We start from the raw sequence: 22,647 nt of genomic DNA, 5'->3' as shown, positions 1-22,647 counted from the left end.
ATTTTCTGAACTTACACTGTCTGATGGACACATCACCCAAATTACAATATGGAGGCATTCATTTGCATTCATGGTTTGGGGCCTTCTTGAAATTTTTATGTATTGATTAGAATTGTAATGACCTCTTTCTGAATTCTTCTTTATTTTCCTCAAAAGTCCCCAATCAAGGTTTGAATTACATCTATAGGTGATAACTTATAATATTTCATACTAAGAAAATGCCATAATCATATTTAGTTATATAAAAACATATAACTCCATCATATAATTTCACACACACACACACACAAAGAAATAATTAATTTAACTTAAATTATATATATATATATCTCTTCCTATTAAAAATAAGGATTAATATCCTCAAAGCCTTAACTTTAGGAACCCCTTATAATTTTGGCTTTTTGTGCCCAAAATCAATTTAAACTAATCTATGGTTAAATTCCCCTCTTTAGTGTTTTTCTTGGCCAAATAGACTTTATACTTCTTTGTAAGAAATGTAGTTCAGTATGAAAATATCAATGTCCTTTATATTTTCTTTTCGATTTCTTTTTTTTGGTGGCCAAATATGCTTCATTCTCAATGCCAAAATGTTGTATTTTTCATGCTGACAAAGCTCAAATTATTCCCACCTAAATATGCCTCATACGGTACATGGAAAGATCACATCCCATTATCAAATGGGCTCATTCAACTAAAAAGGTGTTGTAATTTATTTGTTTAGTGTATTGATATTAGTGCTTGATATATGTATTAGATTTTAATTATTGATTTAGTTTACAAATATCAATAGTATTTTTACTTAGTTAAGACTAATGAAATATTAAATATATAAATAGATTGGATAATGACTTATTAATATATTTTAATTGGTTATAATTTTATTATGTGAGTATTGTCTCTATTATTTAATGATTCTAATATATTCAATTGTCATTTATATATAATAAGTCATTTGTGTTGTATTATATTATTATCATTTATAATAGTCAGATTTTATTTTAGGAGGGGTTATGACAATCCATCCTTATCGAAATTACTTGTCCTCAAGCAATATGTAACTAAAATTCATTCTTTTCCCAGCATATGTTTTAAAAATCTTGCAAACTCCACATGTTAGTATATGATGATCTATGAATGGAGACACAAAGTAGACACATTAATGCATGAAGATGTGATGCAAACACAAGGTAGACACACAAATGCATGAAGACACAAAGAAGACACAAAGCAAACACATTGATGCATGAAGACATGATGTAGACACATAGTATACATGTTGGAATCTTGCTTACAAATTAAAATAAGAAAAGGCAAGGAAATGTTTTACCACTTTGATCATGAATGTCATGCTCCTTTCTCCTATCTTGAAATCAAAAATTCTTTAAAGATTCATATTTTAACAACTTTTCTATAGCTAGTACTATAGTATGGTGTATAATTCCATAGTGGATGGTAGATTTACAGTTGCTTGAGTTTGGACACGCTCAGCTTGGGACTCCTTTAGATTTTTAATCCATATTGGGATTTTCTTGCCCCAACATGACTGATTTACTCCCCCTCTGTGCACACTCCCTACCCACTAGGAACATGCTTAATTTTGATGTGGATGGTAGATTTACTACTTCTTGAGGTTAAACAAACTCATCGTGGGGCTCCCTCAGATCTTAAAATCCATATTGGGATTCCTATGCCCCAACATGACTGATTTACTCCTCACCCTGTGCACACTCCCTATCCATCATGAATTTAAGCACATATATTTTGAATAATGTCTCATTTTGTGACCCAAAATAGATTTCTATCCAATTTTCTTATAGTTTTATCTTTCACTTTAAGCAAAAAAATAGTTTAGATATGTTTCAAAAACATTATGCCCACATATGTAATTATATATAATCATGATGTACAATACATCAAAATTATTATTCCAATAATGTATAGTTATTTATTGATAAATTATCATACAATTCTAAAATATAAATGTAATAAAAAATTAGTGAAATTGAAGTACTTATTTCAAATAAATAACTAACAAGTAACATCTCATAATTCTTGAAATATAAGAAAATCTATTATATACACTTACCTCATTAAATCATGAATATACCTTCATTCTAGTTTCTCCTTAGTGGCATTATATAAATACACATGTTATTTGGGGTCATTTTTTATGATAGTCATAGACTATTTGCACTGCTGACTTCATGGAATCATTAAATTAAAAATCCCTATTCTCCTTCAATACCCATGTATCTCTACATTGTTTCCACTTTATACCTTGGTCAGTACATGGTGTGAGTCCCATCTTTATTAATGCACATGTCTGCATATGGGATCGAATGCCATGTACTTCCCTTTTGATGATTATATATTCTTTATACATTCCCTTCATACTTTATATCTTTTACATGCCAGAATGGTCTACCCATTTTCTTCTAACATGCTATTAGGTGCGTATGACTTGTTCTCTTGAGCTTCAACACATTGGTACTTGTGATAAAATCTCACAAAGGCATCTGCCATATTCACATCACATCAATGAAGAACACTCCATGTGTTGGGGGCGCCACCCTCAGCTGGATTTAGCATTCATGGCCAATTGCAAGGTTCCTCTTTTGTTGATGTCTGCCAGAATTTGTCCCATTGGAAGAAAAGTGGAAATAGAGACAAATGAGACCTAATGTTTGGTACGTAGTAGAATCCCAAACAAAAAACTTGTGCAACAGCCATGGTGTGGAGATATTGCCATGGTAGGAGGCAGTTGCAAATGGGTTGAGTTTGTCAAAGTATTCAACAAAAAGTAGAGATAGAGAAAGTTGAACTTGGTCTATAGTCCAAATGACATTGTTTTCCAAATATTTATTGTTGTTATTATTGGAATTGGAAGCAACATATTTATGTCTTGTGCAGAGAGGATGCAACCACTTTGCATACAAATTCCTGAATCCACCAAGAACATTCACCACTCTTTTGAAGTGGTCTATACAAATCCCTGAAGTAGGCCCATGTCTTGTGCAGATCACTACCCACAAATTATCATCCATGGCTTCCATGTACCACCATTCAATCACACAAGACACCATAGTCAAACTTTGGGCATCCAAATACTTGAATATCTCATTCATGGTGTCCATGTTATCAACCACCTTATCACAATGCATCTTCCTCTTCCTTTCCTAATCATGGTTCAACAAGATTTCTTTGTATTCTGACCATAATGATTCAGTAAAATTCATTATCACATTTCTTTTTCTAAAAGATTAATTTTCCCTTATCCAACAGGTTGGCAAGATCATTGCCCTGATACCAATTGTAATGACCCCTTTTTGTGTTCTTCTTTATTTTCCTCAAAAGACCCTAATTAGGGTTTGAATTACATCTAAAGGTGATAACTTATAATGTTTTATACTAAGAAAGTGCCATAATCATATTTAGTTATATAAAAACATATAACTCCATCATATAATTTGACATGTATATATAAGGAAATAATTAATTTAACTTAAACTATGCATATATCTTCTTATTAAAAATAAGGATTAATATCCTCAAAGCCTTAACTTTAGGATTCCCCTATAATTTTGGCTTTTTGTTCCCAAAGTCAATTTAAACTTATCTATGGTTAACTTCCCCTCTTCGGTGTTTTTCTTGGCCAAATAGAATTTATACTTCTTTGTAAGAAATGTAGTTCAGTATGAAAATATCAACGTCCTTTATATTTTCTTTTCGATGTCTTTTTTTTGGTGGCTAAATATGCTTCATTCTTAATGCCAAGATGTCATATTTTTCATGCTAGCAGAGCTCAACTTATTCCCACCTAAATATGCCTCATACGGTATACGAAACGATTACGTCCCATTATGAAATGGGCTTGTTCAACTAAAAAGGTGTTGTAATTTATTTGTTTAGTGTGTTAGTTTTATTATTTAAATAGTAATTATATTAGTGTTTGAAATATGTATTAGACTTTAATTATTGATATAGTTTATCAATATCAATAGTATTTTTACTTAGTTAAGACTGATGAAATATTAAATATATAAATAGATTGGATAATGACTTATTAATATATTTTAATATATTATAATTTTATTATGTGAGTATTGTCTCTATTATTTAATAATTCTAATATATTCAATTGTCATTTATATATTATAAGTCATCTGTGTTATATTATTATAATATCATTTATAGTAGTTAGATTTTATTTTAGGAGGGGTTATGACAAGAATACAATTTGGAATTTCACATTTGGACTTGAATTCTCATGCCTTTGATAACTTTGAATTGAAACTAAGACTTCAGCCTCATATTGAAATCTTAATAACCATGTGGCATTGAAGCTGATTTGATGCCTTTGAATTCTAAATTTCAAAACATGGAACTTGAACTCAGATTGGAAACTAGAAGCTGAACCTCAATATTTACAACCAATGAACCTGCAAGATGAACCATTTTCAAACAAAGAAACATCAAACTTATTCCAATTAGATCAAACCACTTTGAACTACTTTTAACCTAAGTTCAAAGAGGTTCAAGATTCCACATTGAAATTTTTTAATATTGGGTCTATATGGGTACCAACATAGATTCAACTCACATTCAAGTATTAGAACCTCCAAAAACATTTCTTGGTCCCTTAGGTTATGAACTAAGTGATGATGTAGTAGTTGGATATATTAATCTATTGTTAAACTTTGAGAAAGACCAAGTTGAGTATAGATTTGGGACTTATGAAGAAATTACCCAATTAGCCCATCAAGCATCTTTGGAGAAAGCATCTCACAAGAAGATAGAGACAATAATGAAAAAAGCTTTAATAGAGGCTAGTATGATAGAAAGTGAGTCACATGTAGTTAGATAGACCACAAAACAAGGTATAATGTATGTGCAGCCTTTATCAGTGTCTATTATAGAGACATCTTTAGAATAGAGAATTCCATATGCTACAATGTCAAATGTACAACCAAATGAGCCGAAGAGGAAATCAGAGAGATTGGTTGAATCTGTGACTACAAAGACAAAAAGAATCAAGCAAAAGGCTACTAGACCAGGCAAGAGACAAAAGACATCATTGAAAATTGTTTAATCTAGTGAAGAAGAAGAACAAGAAGCTAAATAGGTAGAGAAAGAATTACTTGTACATGGACAACAAGTAAAGCAAGGTAACCTTGGAAGCCAAAGATTGAAAAGATAAATTCAGCAATTGCTAGTGAAGTAAACTTTGTTCAGATGAACAAATTTTATGATTTGTATAATGATATTGAGAAATATCATATTGATATTTCTATTGTGAGATATATAATAGCTAACAATGTGAAACTTAAGGATATTGAAGGCATAGTAAACTAGAAATTCTATGATAGACTCATAGAGAAGAAGGCATCAGCTTGAGAAGAAGACATAGAACTTTGGAAGTCCATGATAAGGACAATATGCAAGACTAATGATGATGAAGAAGTCAAGATATTGTTGATAGTCTAGCACCTTACTTAAGAAACAAAGTTGATGACTTTGAAGGACAAGTGGCCAAAGTTCATAATGATATCAGGAAACTGGAAGTTTAGAAAGAACAGATTTTGAAGATAGTATATGAATTCAGAGAGTCTATTGCTTTTAAAATATCTATTTTTGAGAGACAATTGGAGGAGTGTTTCAAAGCCAAGGACACCTATTCAAACTTTTTATACTCTGATCTTAATGCAATTGAGATTTCATAATATGCCCTATGTGCAATTCTCACCTTTGGTGAAACAACTAAGGATACATGGAAAAAAAGTGTAGATAGTCTTAAGGAAAGTTTTGATGAATATATGAAGATATTATCTACTTAAGGTAGATGATTATGGTTTTTGACAATAGATGGTTAGTTTTTGATAGTTTTTGACATTTTAACCTTTGTTACTGATGTCAAAGGGGGAGATTATGCATAAGAAAATTGTAAATAATTTATTAGAGATAAAATTGTAAGGTATGAAATCATATTGAAAGGGGGAGAATATGTAAGATGGATAAGTTGTAAAGATGATTAATGTATTGTTACTGTAATGTTTTGAAATAAGCTTTTGATACTTAGCCAATTTTCCCTATTTTGTTGCCATCAATGCCAAAGGGGGAGATTGTTGACAATTGGCCAATGAAGATATGTAATTATTTTCATTTATGCCAACACATGATGCACGTTCTTGTAGGAAACCTCAAAAATAAAGATACTTAGCTTTTGGTACTTAGAAAATTGTCTAAGTATGAATTTGGTTTACAATAGTGTATTATTTTATATGCAACTTGTTACTGATATCATATTATGATTAGTGAAGTTATATGGAGAGAGTACACATGTTTATGATGACATATACAACCTTGGAAGTCAATACAAATTGTATGAAAAAGATATATTTGTGTTTTACCAGTGAAACATAACAACAGAATTAAAGGAAGGAATCATTTTGTTTACAAAATAATTACTTGACCAATTAGTGCTGACATCCTAGATGTGTACTCTAAGTTGGAAAAGTATATTATGGTCTTAGCTGACCTAGCAGTAATTTCTGAAAAGGCATGGTATTTATGCAAAGGAATTCTTGTGAATTCAAGTGGTAGTTGTGCAAGTATTATGATATGTAGACTTTTGTGAAGCAATATATGCAAAGTTTTGTAAAGCTATTGTGTGATCCAAGATCGAGTTGAAGATCGGAGATTAGTCAAGAAAGAATTTACAAAACCTATATACCAAAGGTCTAATTACTTTTTTGGGTAGTGAGCTCTTCTTGTAATTGGAAGTGGATTTTTTTTAGTGGGATCATCTTGCATCTACTGTACTACAACTCTTAATAAGGTTGGAATTTCCTAATAGGGATTCAAAGTCTCCTAATAGGGACTCTCTATACTGAATTTTCTCATCGACTCCTAACAAGGTCCATCCTCTAACAAGGAACATATAAATAAGTATATTATCTAGTGGGTATCATCTCCACCAAGGTTTCCCTAATTAAAAAAATATGGTGTTATGAGTTATCTTTGTGCATGGTCACTATTAGTGTTCAACATTACTTGTTTACTTTGTTATGAATGGTTTAAAGTAATAAACAGTATCTAGTTGGCAACTAAAGTTTGTAGATTATGATTCACCCCCCACCCTATTTATAACAATTGGTATTAGAGCACAATTAATTAGAAGAGGCTTAACAGCTTGAGTAATATCCCTATAGATATGGAATAGTTGATGAAGAACCTCAAAGAGTCACTTGAACAATTTTATCTCCTTACTGAAGAAAGAGATAAGCTAAAGGATAGATATGAAGATTCCAAAGTATATATTGGACAATTAAAGGATAAGATTGAACATCTCAAATCCAAGCCCGAATCTACTGAATTTGAAACTAGTGATGATGATTATTCAAAACTAAAGACAAAGTACAAGATCTTGAAGCATGAATTGAAGATTATGAATCTAAAGTTGAGCTTGAAGAATGATCCTAGCAAAGTTGAATCTGATTTAAAGAATGAGAATACATATCTTAAAGAAAGTCTAGCAAAGAAGACATCTGAATTTGTAACATTGAAAGAAGATCATCAAGAACTTCATAATTACAACAATATTATTGTGAAAGGTGAATTAACTTAGTGCAAGCAACAACTTGTGAAGCTTTATTATAGTAGAGAAAAGCTTGATAATTCAATGTCAATACAGAGATCTACTTATGATAAGACTGGTCTTGGTTATCTATTTAACATGTCTACAAAGAAACCTAAAAATAGATTAGATGCAAAAGATAAAGATAAATCAGATGATAAGATTGAATCCAGTCAATCTTTTGATAAACCTAAAGAAGTTGGACAAGAAAAGGAAATTGAGACATTGGATGAAGCAAATCAAGTTGAATCTCCTAAAGAAATCATGTATGAATTTAGAGGTAAGTGTTCTTCATGTAATGAAATAGGTCATATGAAAAGAGATTGTAAAAATAAGTCATTAATCATGTTAAGGATTTTTATTTTCATAATTTCCATGGTATGGGTCATAAAGATATTGATTGTAGGAAACCTAAATATGATAATGATAGAAGGAATAGTAGAATGTCTGGAAATACTAACCCTATAGATAGAAGAAGATCTAATGAGAGGACATCGAGAGAAGGAAGACCTTATAAAGAAAGAAGATAGATTGTGTGTTATAAGTGTAACAAATTTGGGCACATAACTCAGAATTGTCATGCACCTAATGATCAACTAAAACCTAGAAGAAGAACTCCAGTATGTCAGTTATGCAATAACTTCAGACATACAAAAAAAGTATTTTAGAATGGATAGAAACTTTGGAGATAGAAGGAAAAATGGAAAAGACTTAGAAACATAAGGAATGATGGAAGAAATGTCAGAAATGATAGAAGGAACCATGAGAGGAGCTCTAGAACTAAGATAGACAAGGAGGAAAAAAGAAATGTAGTCAGTGAACATCGAGAAGAACTCAATGGGGAATTTGTAAAAGGATTAGACATCTCAAAAGAAAAGTTAGAAGATGGTGAGACAGGAAGATCAAAGTTAGAAATTGAGTTTGATTCAATGAAGTTGAATTAAGCTTGTTCACAACACTAGAATTTGAAACTTTATCTAGTGATTGAACTAGAGGCAATGAAGTTGGGAAAAGGTGTATTGAGATAGGTTTCGATGGTATCTAAGCTATCTTGAATTTGGAGCTTATCAAAACTTGTTACGAAGTAATTAAGAGTTACTGTTATTATAGAGAAAGTTAGTTCTAAAGTAGAAGATGAAAACTATGTTTCTACAAATAATATCATAGAGCAAAGATTCTTGGAGCATTTTCATGATGAAAGGATGCTATGGTAAACTTTGGGTAGAATTTGAAGATCAAACAAAGATTATTGAGTAGATATTTGATTTTAGAATGTAATTGATGGTTTTTTCTTGTTTGAAAAGTATACAATTAATACAAGTTTGAATTGGATGATTAAAATAGAGTACAGACTTGATTAGAACTTCATTGCAATCACATCATAAGCATAGAACACTTAGAAGAGACTTGACAAGGTGATTTTGAAATAAACCATATTTTTGAAAAGAGATATTTTATCGTTTATCCATAGAATTTATTTGATAAAGTTTATATTTGATAGAATCATGGATATGTCAGCATTCATAATTTTGAGAATGAGGAGAGACCAAAATTGAAGGTTGTTTCTATCAAACCCGTAGAAGGAAACCCTAATTTAGCATTATGCATTACTATGAATAATATAGTTTATTTGGAAGATGTAGGAAGTTATCTTAATAAAAAGTTTGAATTTATTGGGAGTGAGCATATGAACAAAGATACAAAATTAGTCATGATATGATTGTAAAGCCCAAATTTGAACATTTCAAAGAACTAGATCTTTTCAAATATCATTTCTATCAAGAATTGGACACTAATGAGTGGACACATATCATACTAAGTATAATTCATGATGGAAAAATATGGATGGAAGACAATGTAGTTGAAATTTCAACTGACCTTATTAATGAGGTAACTGGTCTTAGCAAACAAGGAAGTGTACCTATAGGTGAGAAACTTGTTAAGAAGAAAGTTGAGAGCCATACAAAAGTAGTTTATAATGGGAAGGCCATTGTGGTTAGTACCATTAAACAAGATGATGTAAGATTCTTGAGTAGAATCATTGCCTATTCTATTTGTGCAATTTTTAAGATTGATGAATTGTTAGTAGGATTCATCTATGCAGCCTATAAGATTTGTGTTGAGAAGGAACAAGTTAACCTTAGTGAAATTTCTAGAATGTAACTTCTTGAAAACCTAGAGAAAATCAAGAGGACCAAGAATGGTGTGTTTTGATTTTGATCATTGATCAATCATATATTCTTTCATGTACTTAAGAGATTTTCATACTTATTAGTTACTGAAATTATGTAGTGAGAGATGTACCATGGAGAAGATTACAGGTGTATGTAGAAGACATCCAACAGATAAAATCTTGGATAGCGAGAATTTGATAATGAATTTTTTAAAGAATGAGATGAGACAAAGATTCAGAATTGCACCTACAACTATAGAAAGATTTAAAGATGATATATGTGTTATGGTTGATACAAATTCAACTCACATTTAAGAAGTAGAACCTCAAGAAACATTTCTTGATCCCTTAGGTTATTGGCTAAGTGATGATATAGCAATTGGATATATTAATCTATTGTTGAACTCCAAGAAGGGCCAAGCTAAGTATAGATTTTGGATTTATTAAGAAATTACCCAATCATCCCATCAAGCATCTTTGGAGAAAGTGTTTCACAAGAAGACAGAGACAATAATGAAGAAAGCTTTAAAAAGGGCTGATATGACAAAATGTGAGTCACATGTAGTTAGACAAACCATGAAATAAGGTATAATGTATATGCAACCTTTATCAATGTCTATTACAAAGACATCTTTAGATTAGAGAATTCTATATGCTGCAATGTTAGATGTACAACCAAATGAGCCAAAGAGGAAATTAGAGAGATTATTGAAAGTTGTGACTACAAAGACAAAAGGAGTCAAGCAATAGGCTTCTAGACTAGGCAAGAGACAAAAGGCATTGTTGACAAGTGTTGAATCTAGTGAAGAAGAAGAAGAAGAAGAAGAAGAAGCTAAATAGGTAGAGAAAGTAACTACTTCTAAACAAACAACAAGTAAAGTAAAGCAACCTTGGAAGCTGAAGATTGAATAGATAAATTTAGCCATTGCTAATTAGGAAACTTTGTTTAGATGAAATTTTTTTATGATTTGTAGAATGATATTGAGAAAGATCACATTGATATCTCTATTGTGAGATATATAATAGCTAACAATGTGAAACTTAAGGATATTGAAGGCACAATAAACCAAAAAGTCTATGACAAACTCATAGAGAAGAAGGCACTAGCTCGAGAAGAAAACATAGAACTTCAAAAGTCCATGATAAGGACAATATGCAAGACTGATGATGAAGAAGAAGTCAAGAGATTGTTGAATAGTCTGACACCTTACTTAAGAAAAAAAGTTGATGACTTTAAAGGAGAAGTTGCCAAAGTTCATAATGATATTAGGAAACTAGAACTTTAGAAAGAAAAGAGTATCTAAATTTACAGAGTCTATTGCTCTAAAAATATCTATTGTTCAGAGACAATTGGAGGAGTGTATCAAAGCCAAGGACACCTATTCAAACTTTCTATACTCTGATCTTAATGCAATTGAGATTGCATCATATGCCATATGTGCAATTTTCACTTCTACTAAAATAGCCAAGGATACATGGACGAAAAGTGTAGACAGTCTTAAGGCAATTTTTTTTTGACTATATGATGATATTATCTACTTAAGGTATATGATTATAGTTTTTGATAATAGATGGACAATTTTTGACATTTTAATCTTTGTCATTAATATCAAAGGGGGAGAATATGCATAAGAAAATTATAAATAAGGTAAGAGAGAAGATAAAATTGTAAGGTATGAAATCATATTGAAAGGGGGAGCATATTTAAGATGGATAAGTTGTCAAGATGATTAATGTATTGTTACTATAATGTTTTGAAACAATTTTTTGATACTTAGCCAGTTTTCCCTATTTTTTTGTCATCAATGCTAAAGGGGGAGATTGTTGAAAATTGGCTAATGAATATATGTAATTGTTTTCATTTATGGCAACACATGATGTACATGCTTGTAGGAAACCTTAGAAATAAAGATACTTAGCTTTTGGTACTTAGAAAATTATCTAAGTATGAATTTGGTTTACAACAATGTATTATTTTGTATATAACTCTTTACTGACATCATATTGTGATTAGCAAAGTTAGACAGAGATGGTACACATGTTTATGATGACGTGTACAACCTTGAAAGTCAATACAGATTATACGAAAAAGAGATATTTGTGTTTTACTAGTGAAACAAAACAACAAAATTAAAGGATGGAATTATTTTGTTTACAAAATAATTACTTGACCAATTAGGGCCAACATCCTAGATGCTTACTCTAAGTTAGAAAAGTATATTATGGTCTTAGCCAAACTAGCAACAATTTGTGAAAAGGCATGGTATTTATGTAAAGGAAATCTTGCAAATTCAAGTGGTAGTTGAGCAAGAATTATGATATGCAAACTTTTGTGAAGCAATATATGCAAAGTTTTGTAAAGATATTGTGTGATTTGAGATCAAGCTGAAGATCAGAGATCAATCAAGAAAGAAGTTACAAAACCTATATACCAGAGGCCTAATTACTTGTTTGGGCAGTGAGCTCATCTTGCATCTACTGTACTACAACTCCTAACAATGTTGGAATCTCCTAATAGGGATTCAAGGTCTCCTAATAGGAACTCTCTATACTAAATTTTCTCATTGATTCCAAATGGGGTCCATCCTCTAACAAGGAACATATATATCAATATATTATCTAGTGGGTATCATCCCCACTGGGATTTTCCCTTGGCCAAGGTTTCCCTAGTTAATAAAATATGGTGTTATGAGTTATCTTTGTGCATGGTTACTATTACTATTCAACATTACTTGTTTACTTTTCTATGTATGATTTAAAGTAATAAACAATATCCAGTTGGTGACTTAAGTTTGTAGATTATTCATTCACCTCCCCCAGTAATTCCTATTTCTAGCATTAGGCAATAAGAATGGTTTAGGTACTAGTGTAATGTTGGTTTCACCTAACTTGGAGAAGTACCACTTTTCATATAGACTCCAGCAATACTAATAATGTGATAGAATTTGAAGCTCTAATCCAAGGTCTCCAATTTGTAGAAAGAAGAGGCATTAAGCTCTTGAAGGTATTTGGGGATAGTGATATGGTTTTGAATCAAATTAGAAATCATAATTTCATAAAGAACAACCTTCTCAAATCATAAAAACATAGATTTTATGATCTCCTTGAAGGTTTCCAAGCATTCAACATTTATAGTGTCCCTAGAAATAAGAATAAGCATGTTGATAGGATCACAACAATTAGTGTTCATCATGACATTCTAGAGCATGTTGTTGATGGAAAGAAGTTAAAAATTAGAATTTTTGTGAGGTCTACTATCCCATATAATTGCACTAATTGGTAAGTTTTTTTTATTTTGATTTGCAAATTGTTAATTTCCCACATCAGAGTTCTCTGCTAAAAATCAGTCTAAGCCACAAAGTCAGTATGGGGATTAGATTACGAACCTTACCTCCAACAAGTTACCTAAAGGTCTAGTCACTTTGGAAGACATATTCAACGCTGATGATCAAGCTAGAGGAATAAGTTCAAACCTACCTATAAAGAGGGATGATTACACACCTGTCACCATTGTTGATGGAAAGACCTCAATTTGGGAAAGGTATGCACTGAGACTGAGCAAGAAGTTTTCATTAAATTATGTCAAGAATTTAATGATGTTATTGCTTGGACATATGCAGAATTGAAGGGTTTTGACCCAAGATTATTTCAACATACTATAGATTTAAGTGATCATGCTCCTATTAGAGAAAAATAGAGGCCAATTAACCCTAGTAGTGAACCTTTAATGAGAAAGGAACTGTCAAAGCTCATAGAGGCTAACATTATTTTCCCTATCAAGCAGTCCTTTTGGGTAGTTAATCGTGTTCCTATTAGGAAGAAGAGTGGAGAAATTAGAATATGAATAGATTTTAGGGACCTTAATTAGGCTTCTCTTAAAGATCACCATCCCCTTCCTTCTATGGAACAAATTTTGTCCAAGGTTAGTGGTTTAGAAAGATTTTCTTTCTTAGATGGTTTTTCGGGCTATAATAAGGTGTTAGTCCAAGATTGAGATAGATATAAGGCAACCTTCACTACCAAATGGGGCACCTATGGCTATTGTAAAATTCCATTTGGACTAACTAATGTAGGTACTACTTTTCAAAAGGCAATGGAGATGGCATTCAAGGGCGTGCTAAAGAATTTTGTGATGATATATCTTGATGATATAACTATCTTTTTAGAACATGCAGTAGATCACTTTGATCATTTGAGGTGGGTATTCATTAGATGTAGAGAGTATGGTGAGTCCCTAAATCCAAAGAAGTGTGTGTTTTCTACTAAACAGGGAAAGCTTTTAGGACACATTGTATCAAAAAATGTGATAGTAGTAGATCTAGAGAGAGTAGAATCAATTCTCTCTCTCTCTTTCACTTCCTAGTCAGAAGAAAGGATTGTAGAGCTTTCTTTGTAGGATCAAATTAATAAGGAGGTTCATCCCTAACCTTGCTTCCATGGTGAAACCTCTCACAACTATGTTGAAGAAGAATCTGATGTTCACTTGGACTAGGGAAGGGAGGGCCAATTTTGAGGAGATCAAAAAATCAATTGCATCAGCTCCTACTCTTGTCAACCCCAAGTTTGACAGAGACTTCATTCTTTACTCCCTTAGAGGAGGGCCGAGTATATTAGCTATCCTAACATAGTTAAATGATGATAATTTGGAGAAGCCCATTTCTTTCTTTAGTGAAGGGGTTAAGGATTATGCGGATAGATAGAACTATGTAGAGAAACATGTCCTTGCTGTTGTAAGGGCTCTAAAAAAGTTCAAACATCTTCTATCTCATAACAAGATCTAGCTTTTGGTTCCACATACAAGTGTGAAGGAGTTCCTGCTGAACAAAGACATTATTGAAAAGAGAGCTAGATAGATTACTAGAGTTATGGAATATGACATTGATATCAAGATCACCAAGCTTGTAAGAGACAAGAGAATGTGGGAGTAAATGACCTCATCTTTTGAGACACTCGAAGAGGCTACCCTCTTAAATCAAGATGAACAAATCCACACTCTAGTGCTGGTCACAAATGGATCTTGGTAGCCACAAATTATTTCACAAGATGGAGAGAGGCAATACCTCTAAAAGATGCAAGAAAGGCTTCAGTGGTTGAATTACTTGATGGAATTATAACCAAATTTTGTGTTCCATCGACTATCATATATGACAATACCAATTCTTTTTTTGGAGCTCATATGTGCTCTTCAACTCTTAAACATGGGATATATTTGAGCACTTCTTAAAATTACTATCCCTAAGAGAATGGCTTGGACGAATCCTCCAACAAGAACCTCATTAGAATCATGAAGAGGACAATTGAAGATAACTAGAGGTGTTGGCATGCCAATTTGAAAACTACCCTTTGGGTTGATAGAATTATACCTAAGAGAGAAATTGGGAACTCACCTTTTATGTTGGTATATGGAAATGAAGCCATGGTTCCTATTTCACTAGAGTTCCCCTCTCATGAGCTGGCTCATCAATTGGACCTAGAAGAGAATGATCCTATGATAGTCAAGCTGGAAGAACTGATTGAATTAGAAGAGAAGAGATATCAAGCTATGCAGACACTTGAGGCATGTCAACATCATGTCAAAAGAAGTTTTGAGAAGAAAGCTATGGCTAGATTTTTCAAAGAAGGAGATCTTGTTCTCAAGTGGGATTCAGATAGAGATAAACCTAGTAGGCACTCCAAATTTGATGCTATGTGGAGTGGTCCTTATGTTATCCCCCGTTGTAAAGAGGCTAATGCTTTTCAACTATCTAGGCTTGATGGTGATGTTCTAACAATTCCAGTCAATGGAATTCACCTTAAGCCTTGCTTCTAGAGGAGGTTAAGGTTTTCTATACATCTTAGAGTATTTTTCTAGTTTCTTAGGAAGTCCTCAAGCACAAGATTTTTCTTGGTGAAATAGCATAGTTTTTTGAAGTTTTGCTAGTTGTAGAGGTTGCAGTTTCTAGTTGTTGTAGAGCGGTTTCAATTTTTTCATGACTCTCTAGCCCAATGGATTTCTTAAGGCCACTGATCTCATCCTTAGCAAGCAAGCATCCCCCTTGAGTTGCCAAAATTATTAGCCATTTTTTTCCTACCAAAGTTTGAATTTTTAGGGTGATAGACATGGCCAACGGTTAAATTTGACTATTCAAATTTATTTTCCATGCAAGTCTAATGGGATATGTAAAACTTTGACCTTTTCCTTATATCCCTAGGTCTTAATATTTTCTTATTATTTGAATTTTCCTTGTGAATGGTTCAAGTTGTGACCATGTGACTACCTTTCATTGCTTGGTCAACCTTGCTTATAGAGGAGGTTAAGGTTTTCTATACATCTTAGAGTATTTTTCTAGCTTCTTAGGAAGTCCTTGAGCACAAGCTTTTTCTTGGTGAAATAGTAGGGTTTTTTGAAGTTTTGCTAGTTGTAAAGGTTGTAGTTTCTGGTTGTTGCAGAGTGGTTTCATTTTTTTCATGACTCTATAGTCCAATGGATTTCTTAAGGCCACTAATCTCATGATTATCAGGAAAGCATCCCCCTTGAGTTGCCAAAATTGTTAGCCTTTTTTCCCTCTTGCCAAAATTTGAATTTTCAAGGTAACAAACATGACCAACAATCAAATTTGAATATTCAAATTTATTTTCCTTGCAAGTCTAATGGGATACATAAAAATTTGACCTTTTCCTTATATCCCTAGGTTTTAATATATTCTTATTATATGGCTTTGTCTTGTGAATGGTTCAAGACACAACCATGCAACTATGTTTCATCACTTGGTCACATTCAGTTAGCATTTAACCATCAAGGAAGTTGCAAATGTGTGACACAGTCTTCTCAGTAGTAAGCACAACTTTGCAGTTTAGAGGGCTAGAATCTAGTTAACAATTGGGATGGAGTGATTTACCTTGGTCATATGGTCATAGGTCAGGTTTTGCCTTAAGAAAGACCTTAGGGGCCCACAATTTTTATGACTGTCAGATCTTCCAAGATTGATGGCTAGCATATTCGCACTTTTAGATATTGCTAATTTAATCAAAGTGGAGAAGTGGACATTTTCCACATGGACAGGATGGGACCAGATTCAGTATGTGGGTCACACAATGAAGGACATGTCAAAAGGGTGATAGAGAAGTAGTGCGTGATTGGTCTCATTAGATCTTAAGAAGATCTATGTTTGTCATTATGTCACTAGGGGCAACTACTCAATCTTTAATTATGGAAACATAAACACATTATGCCACATGTCATGGTGGGCTGGGAATTCCTTTTCATATTGTCACAAGGGTCAAGAATATTTCATTGAATAAGGATGGTTCAATTCAATCAATGCTTTCCATCGATAGAGATTCAAAATTTAAGTTACAACTGTGTAAAAGATCAACATGCCATCATCAAATTTAGTTTTTGCATCATCAAAGAGTGTTAATGCTAAACCATGGTCAGAGTGGTGATGCCACAAAATACTCTTGATCGCTTGGTCATAAGAGGTTAGGTCTAACCCAGGGTTAAGATGGAAAAGCAATGATCACTTTGGTCATGGCTTCACATGGTTAAATAAAGGTAATTATGTGTAGTTGTGACTATGCAATCATGGTTAAGGGTGTGGTCTTCTCATGATTTTAGGTACGCGAGATATGGTCAATATTTAAGCCATGACAACATGAATGGAAATACAAGTAATCAGATTCTCATTAGTCATAGGGTCGTGAACATTTCATGCCAACAAGAATGTAAGCTACGAACAAGCAACAAAGGTGAGATAAATACTTTCACATCATCACACAGTTAGAAGGCTATTAGGTGTAAACCACAACGATGGTGTGAAGGGATGATTTCATGATGTCACAAGATTGCGACACTTAAGGAGCCAACATGAAAACAAGATGCAAAGCAATGATCAAGCATAGACATGGGAAGTCATGGTTTTATAGGGCTATGTAGTTAGAAAGGGTAATAAGCTACAAAAGGGAAGCTAGGAAAAAATAACTACTTTTGCAAGGTCACAATAGTTAATGTGCCAAAATGACTTCATGCTATGAAGTCATGATCTGAGGTAGTCAATAGGTCAACATAGGATGGAAACTGGATGAAATGGCACAATGTTGAGAGATTATTAGGCCACGTGGTGAGGTTGAATATTCAAATAATGACACAACTTAATTGGCATGGTTCCAAACATAACATGAAGCAACTCTTTAATGGTGAACTAATTCATTGGTTTTCTACAAGTACTTTTTGATGATCTCCATGCCTGTTTGATGCAAGGGACATTCCATCACCTCCCTAAGTTATCGATCCACTCAACTATGTAGTAATGGTTGTTATTTTTGTCTCTTTGAGGTTAGAATTGGTATGAAAGACATCATTTTTTGCATATGGACATGCACCCAATCAAATCTTCCTTGGTTCAAAAATGATTATTCTCTGCAAAATTTAATGGCAGTAGTTGGCTTTGGCTTCCAGTAGAAGTTTTCTCAGTTATGCTTGAACTATAAAAGTAAGTTTTGTAACCTTTCTAAGGGTCAATCTTTTCTATGATTCTATAGCATTATATTCTATGCTCTGCTCTTGTAATTTCCCTTTTCCTATGAATGAATATAATTCTCTATTGTATCTCCTTGTTTCATTGATATATCATGCAATATCTTCTTGCCTTATATGGATGTATTGCTTTCATTCTTTGATTATACACTATGTCTATTTATCTTTAGATGATATAGAGTAAATCTCTTTCCTTATATCATTTTATTGATTTGTTATCTATGCATGATTGCTGAGTCAAAGTTAAGATAGAATTTGTATATATGAGAATTGTATTGATGAACTATGCTTCCCTGGGTAGATATAAGATTGAACAATATTATCTGGTGTATCACCCCCTCTAGATTAGAATAGGTAGTTTTCTTTTCTATATTCCTTCTCCCTTTTCCTCTGAAGATTAGTTAGGTATACCCTGATAGTAAGGAAGCCGACCTTCTCAAAAGACTCAATCTCTAATGTCAAAGTCCCACACTTTCAAGATTGTTTCCATATTACACAAGGTTGTCTTTAGGTAAAACTTTAAGGGTGCAAAATTGCATGTCAATAGTAATAGTATAGAAATATCTCTATATTTGTAAATTTTTGACATGTTTCCTCTCCCATCTAAAGCTTGTTGCAATCCTATATAAGAATTTCCAAGATGTGGAGTAGGGGTTCTAATTTTTATTACTGTGATACCACAAGGTTGGTTCCATTTTTATTATTGTGAGACCACTGTTCTTAGTATTTTCTCTATTATGAACAACATTGTAGCTTCTTATATGAAAATTAGATAATATAGTCATCTATTGTGTATTTTTTAAGTTTATGCATACACTTGATGTATTGATTTCAAGGAAATTAATATAAAGCTTTATTGAAATTTTCAATCTGAAATTTGTCTCCTCTTTATGGCTTTGTAATTTTTTTGTGATATATGTACAAGGTCCATATTGTCTAGTTGTAGCTTGGCTTTAAAATTGTATGCCTTTGTGTATTTTTCTATTGGGTCAAGGACCTGAGTAAATTGCTTGATATACATTGACAACATTGTAGGGATCATGGAAGGATTTGATAAGTATGAGTTTCAATTTAAAAATAGATGTCTGTTTGCAAGGTGAATGGATAGATCTAATATCTAGATATATGAGTATATTTTGGGCATCCTAGTGTATGTTCTAACTTATTCAATTCCCAATGGATAATGGATTGATCAGCTCGGAGATTGCATGTATATTGTTGTTGCATATGTGGGTTATGCTGATTGAAATTTTTATCAAATATCTTTTCCCTTTCTATTCAGGAGCTGAATAGAGTTTCCCTTGCTTAACTTATCAAGTTCATAGGTCATGTCATTAACTATTTCATGTATATGTTGTTTGCATAAGCAATAGAAGATTAAGGGTATTATCTACTTTATAAAATTTAGTTGTATGCTTTGAAACTAATACCATATGAAGAATCTGAGGTTCACCTGCCTATGTCTTGTAGAGCCTGAAGGAGTATAGCCTTATAGTTGGCCCCAATGTCTGAATGGGTATGTTGTAGATGGGAATTAGCTGCCCCTAGATTTATGCTATTCTCATCATTGAGTTTTTGAAACCTAATGCTTTAAAACACCAAAATGGTCCAAATATGAAATCTCATCATTTTAAAAGTTTAAGAAAGTAGGTGTTTGATGAGAATAGGCACTTCCTCCACCAAAAACATAAGTATCAAAGTATCAAAAAACATCTTTTTGATAGGAAAGAAGAGACTATATCAAATCCATGAATAATGACACCTCACCTATGGAAGTTGGAATATAATATAATTCAAGGTCATTAAGGCATTAGTATTGACCACCTTCCAAAGGGACTAAAATGTTATCCTAGAGAATTTAGCAGGCTGCCCTACTAGGAGCATCTACAAATTGTGCATTTTTTGATACCTTGCATATTGGAAAGAATGTAACAAAGACACTATGGAAAATATTGGCGGAGGCACGACAAAGGAAAAAAACTTGCCAAAATCTGCAGTGACATTCATAATTTCAATCATGTAATGAAAAATATGATTGAATCAAATAGTGATGGAGACCAGATTAATGTAAGTGCCCTTCCTTGTTTATTAATGGAGTAACAAAGTAATACAATAAAATAAGTCATATGAAAAATTTGATTTCCTGTAGGATTTTCCGTGAATATAAGCAATCTCATATCAAAGAAAAGTGAATTTGACCTAGGGTTGAAAATGCATGAATGACATACATTCATCAAGGTAAGTCATGGTCTTCTCTATTAAAATATATTAATGAAACTACATTCAATTTTCATTTATTATATTAGAAAAGAATGAAATGATCAGTTAACAATTGGTGCAATATGTGCTACCCCTATCGCTCCCAAACAACTTTGACAATAATATCAAATTAGTGATATATGATCTTGGAAAATACATGAGGTAAGCATTGATATTTTTTCAATATATCAAACAAGTAATATATTGCAAAGTCTTGTATTTATATGTTTTTGTGTCTTGAATCCCTTGTAGGTGGTTGTCATCTAAAGAAATGCAAAAAGAAGATATAAAATATTGGAAGAAAATAATTCATCTATGATGCGAGAGCATCCTAGGTGTAAGAACAATCTTGCATCACCCAAACTATTTTTGTTTTCAGCCTTTTCTATTTTAAAAAGGACTAGTAGACAAGGGGGTTGGTATTTCTATGAACTTTCAATTTTTAGTAAGTTTTTTATACGAGCTCAAAATGTTTTTATTTTCTACATGAAGGTTCATTTTAGTATTATAAGCCTAGCATTAAAATCTCATTGCTCCAGTTTAAGTATTAGAGAAGTTATTGCAGATTTTTGGTGGAAATTTTTGGAAAAAAATCTTTGAACTCAGTTTTGAAGGCCTTAGAAGGCCTGGACGAGGTCTAGAAACTCAATGAAAGGGCTCTTGTGCAATTTCAAGCCTGCAGATCAAGAGTTGGAATTTTTGAAAAGTGGTTATAATAGCCAATCAGAGCAATTGTTTGAGACTTATGGCCTTCCAAAGTTGGGCTACCCAAAATTTCTAAAATAATTGTTAAAGATATTTTTGGCCATCTCTATATGTATTTTTAGGGTCTTTTGGCCCTAGGTATTAGGTTTGAATGTCTAGAACCTTCACAGGTAGCATAAAATTATATATTTAAGAAAGGCTCAGACATTGTCTAGACCAACTCTGGATGATAGTTCACAACATTGTCTTGCAGATTACTATAATGAAGGCACCCATGTGGGTTAACATATTGTACTTTTGAATTCTATAATTCTACATTTGTGGCAATAATAAGTTCATATTTTGTTCTCACATTTGTTGTTATTTCTTTGTTTATGTTATGCATTTTTGGTATTAAGGGGAACACCCTTTATCAATCTACTAATGTGTGAAATGCAAAAGTATTTACCTTCAACTTTTTTCAATGCACAATAATACCACCTCATACAACAAGTTGAGGAGATTAAATTATGTGTACATGTACAACCTAGGTCAATGTGAGAGACACTTAATTTTTTTGAAGGGTTTGGTTTGAAAAAGAGCATGTCTTGTGGGTTCTATGATTGAGGGATATATGACGTACCAAATAATGTATGTTACTCAATATCTTCCTAATCTTGTAGCGAAGACTCATATAGATTGCATTTGGAATCTCGACTCCATTAAAAAATTTGAAGGGGAGTACTTGGTGGGGAAAGGTTGATTTAGGAAAGTGAAAGATAATAACTTATGAAATGTTAATGTAGTTAATTAACTCTCAATCTTCAAAATAAATCTATTTTAAGTCATCTATTTACTTTTTTACAACTGCTAAAGAGTGAGATGTAATACATTTTTTTATTACAAATAATCAAGATTGGGTGACAATATGGATTGAATGATGTCAACATTTTGGTCATGGATTAAAATGGGAATATGTGTCTTCATTGGTTAAATAAGATCATTGTAATGGAGATTCCAATGTTACACAAAAGGAAATAGATTTAGCACACAGTTTAAGAGATCTCCAAGTACTTATAAGTTTGTTAATCAACCACATGTTTTTGAACTCGTGATGGAATAATTTATGCATGTTTGACATTATTGTAGGTGAAACACCATAGAACTATGTTCTGTAATGGTTATAAATTTTTCATCAAAGATTTAGATAACACGAAGAAAACTTGTGATTCTAGGATAAGTGTAATCTTTCAAGTGACCAATATTTCATCTAGAAATGACTTACATCCTCGATAATCTCAAAATTGATACTATGGCATTTTGGTTGATATACTTGACTGTACTTTAATTCCTTTAAATTAGTTCTCTTTGTCATCAAATGAT

General features: G+C 32.4%; 1 pseudogene; it reads right to left on the bottom strand.

Annotated features, from left to right (window-relative positions):
• Nucleotides 1-2,582: 2,582 nt before the first annotated feature.
• LOC149564802 (F-box protein SNE-like) lies at nt 2,583-3,236 on the bottom strand (annotated as a pseudogene).
• Nucleotides 3,237-22,647: the final 19,411 nt, after the last annotated feature.

The sequence above is a fragment of the Cupressus sempervirens genome, chromosome 3 (assembly GCF_028749045.1).
Source record: "Cupressus sempervirens isolate cs-2001-9-10 chromosome 3, ASM2874904v1, whole genome shotgun sequence".
Taxonomy (NCBI): Eukaryota; Viridiplantae; Streptophyta; class Pinopsida; order Cupressales; family Cupressaceae; genus Cupressus; species Cupressus sempervirens.
Note: the sequence above shows the minus strand (reverse complement) of the source record. Positions and strands in the feature narration are given on the sequence as shown.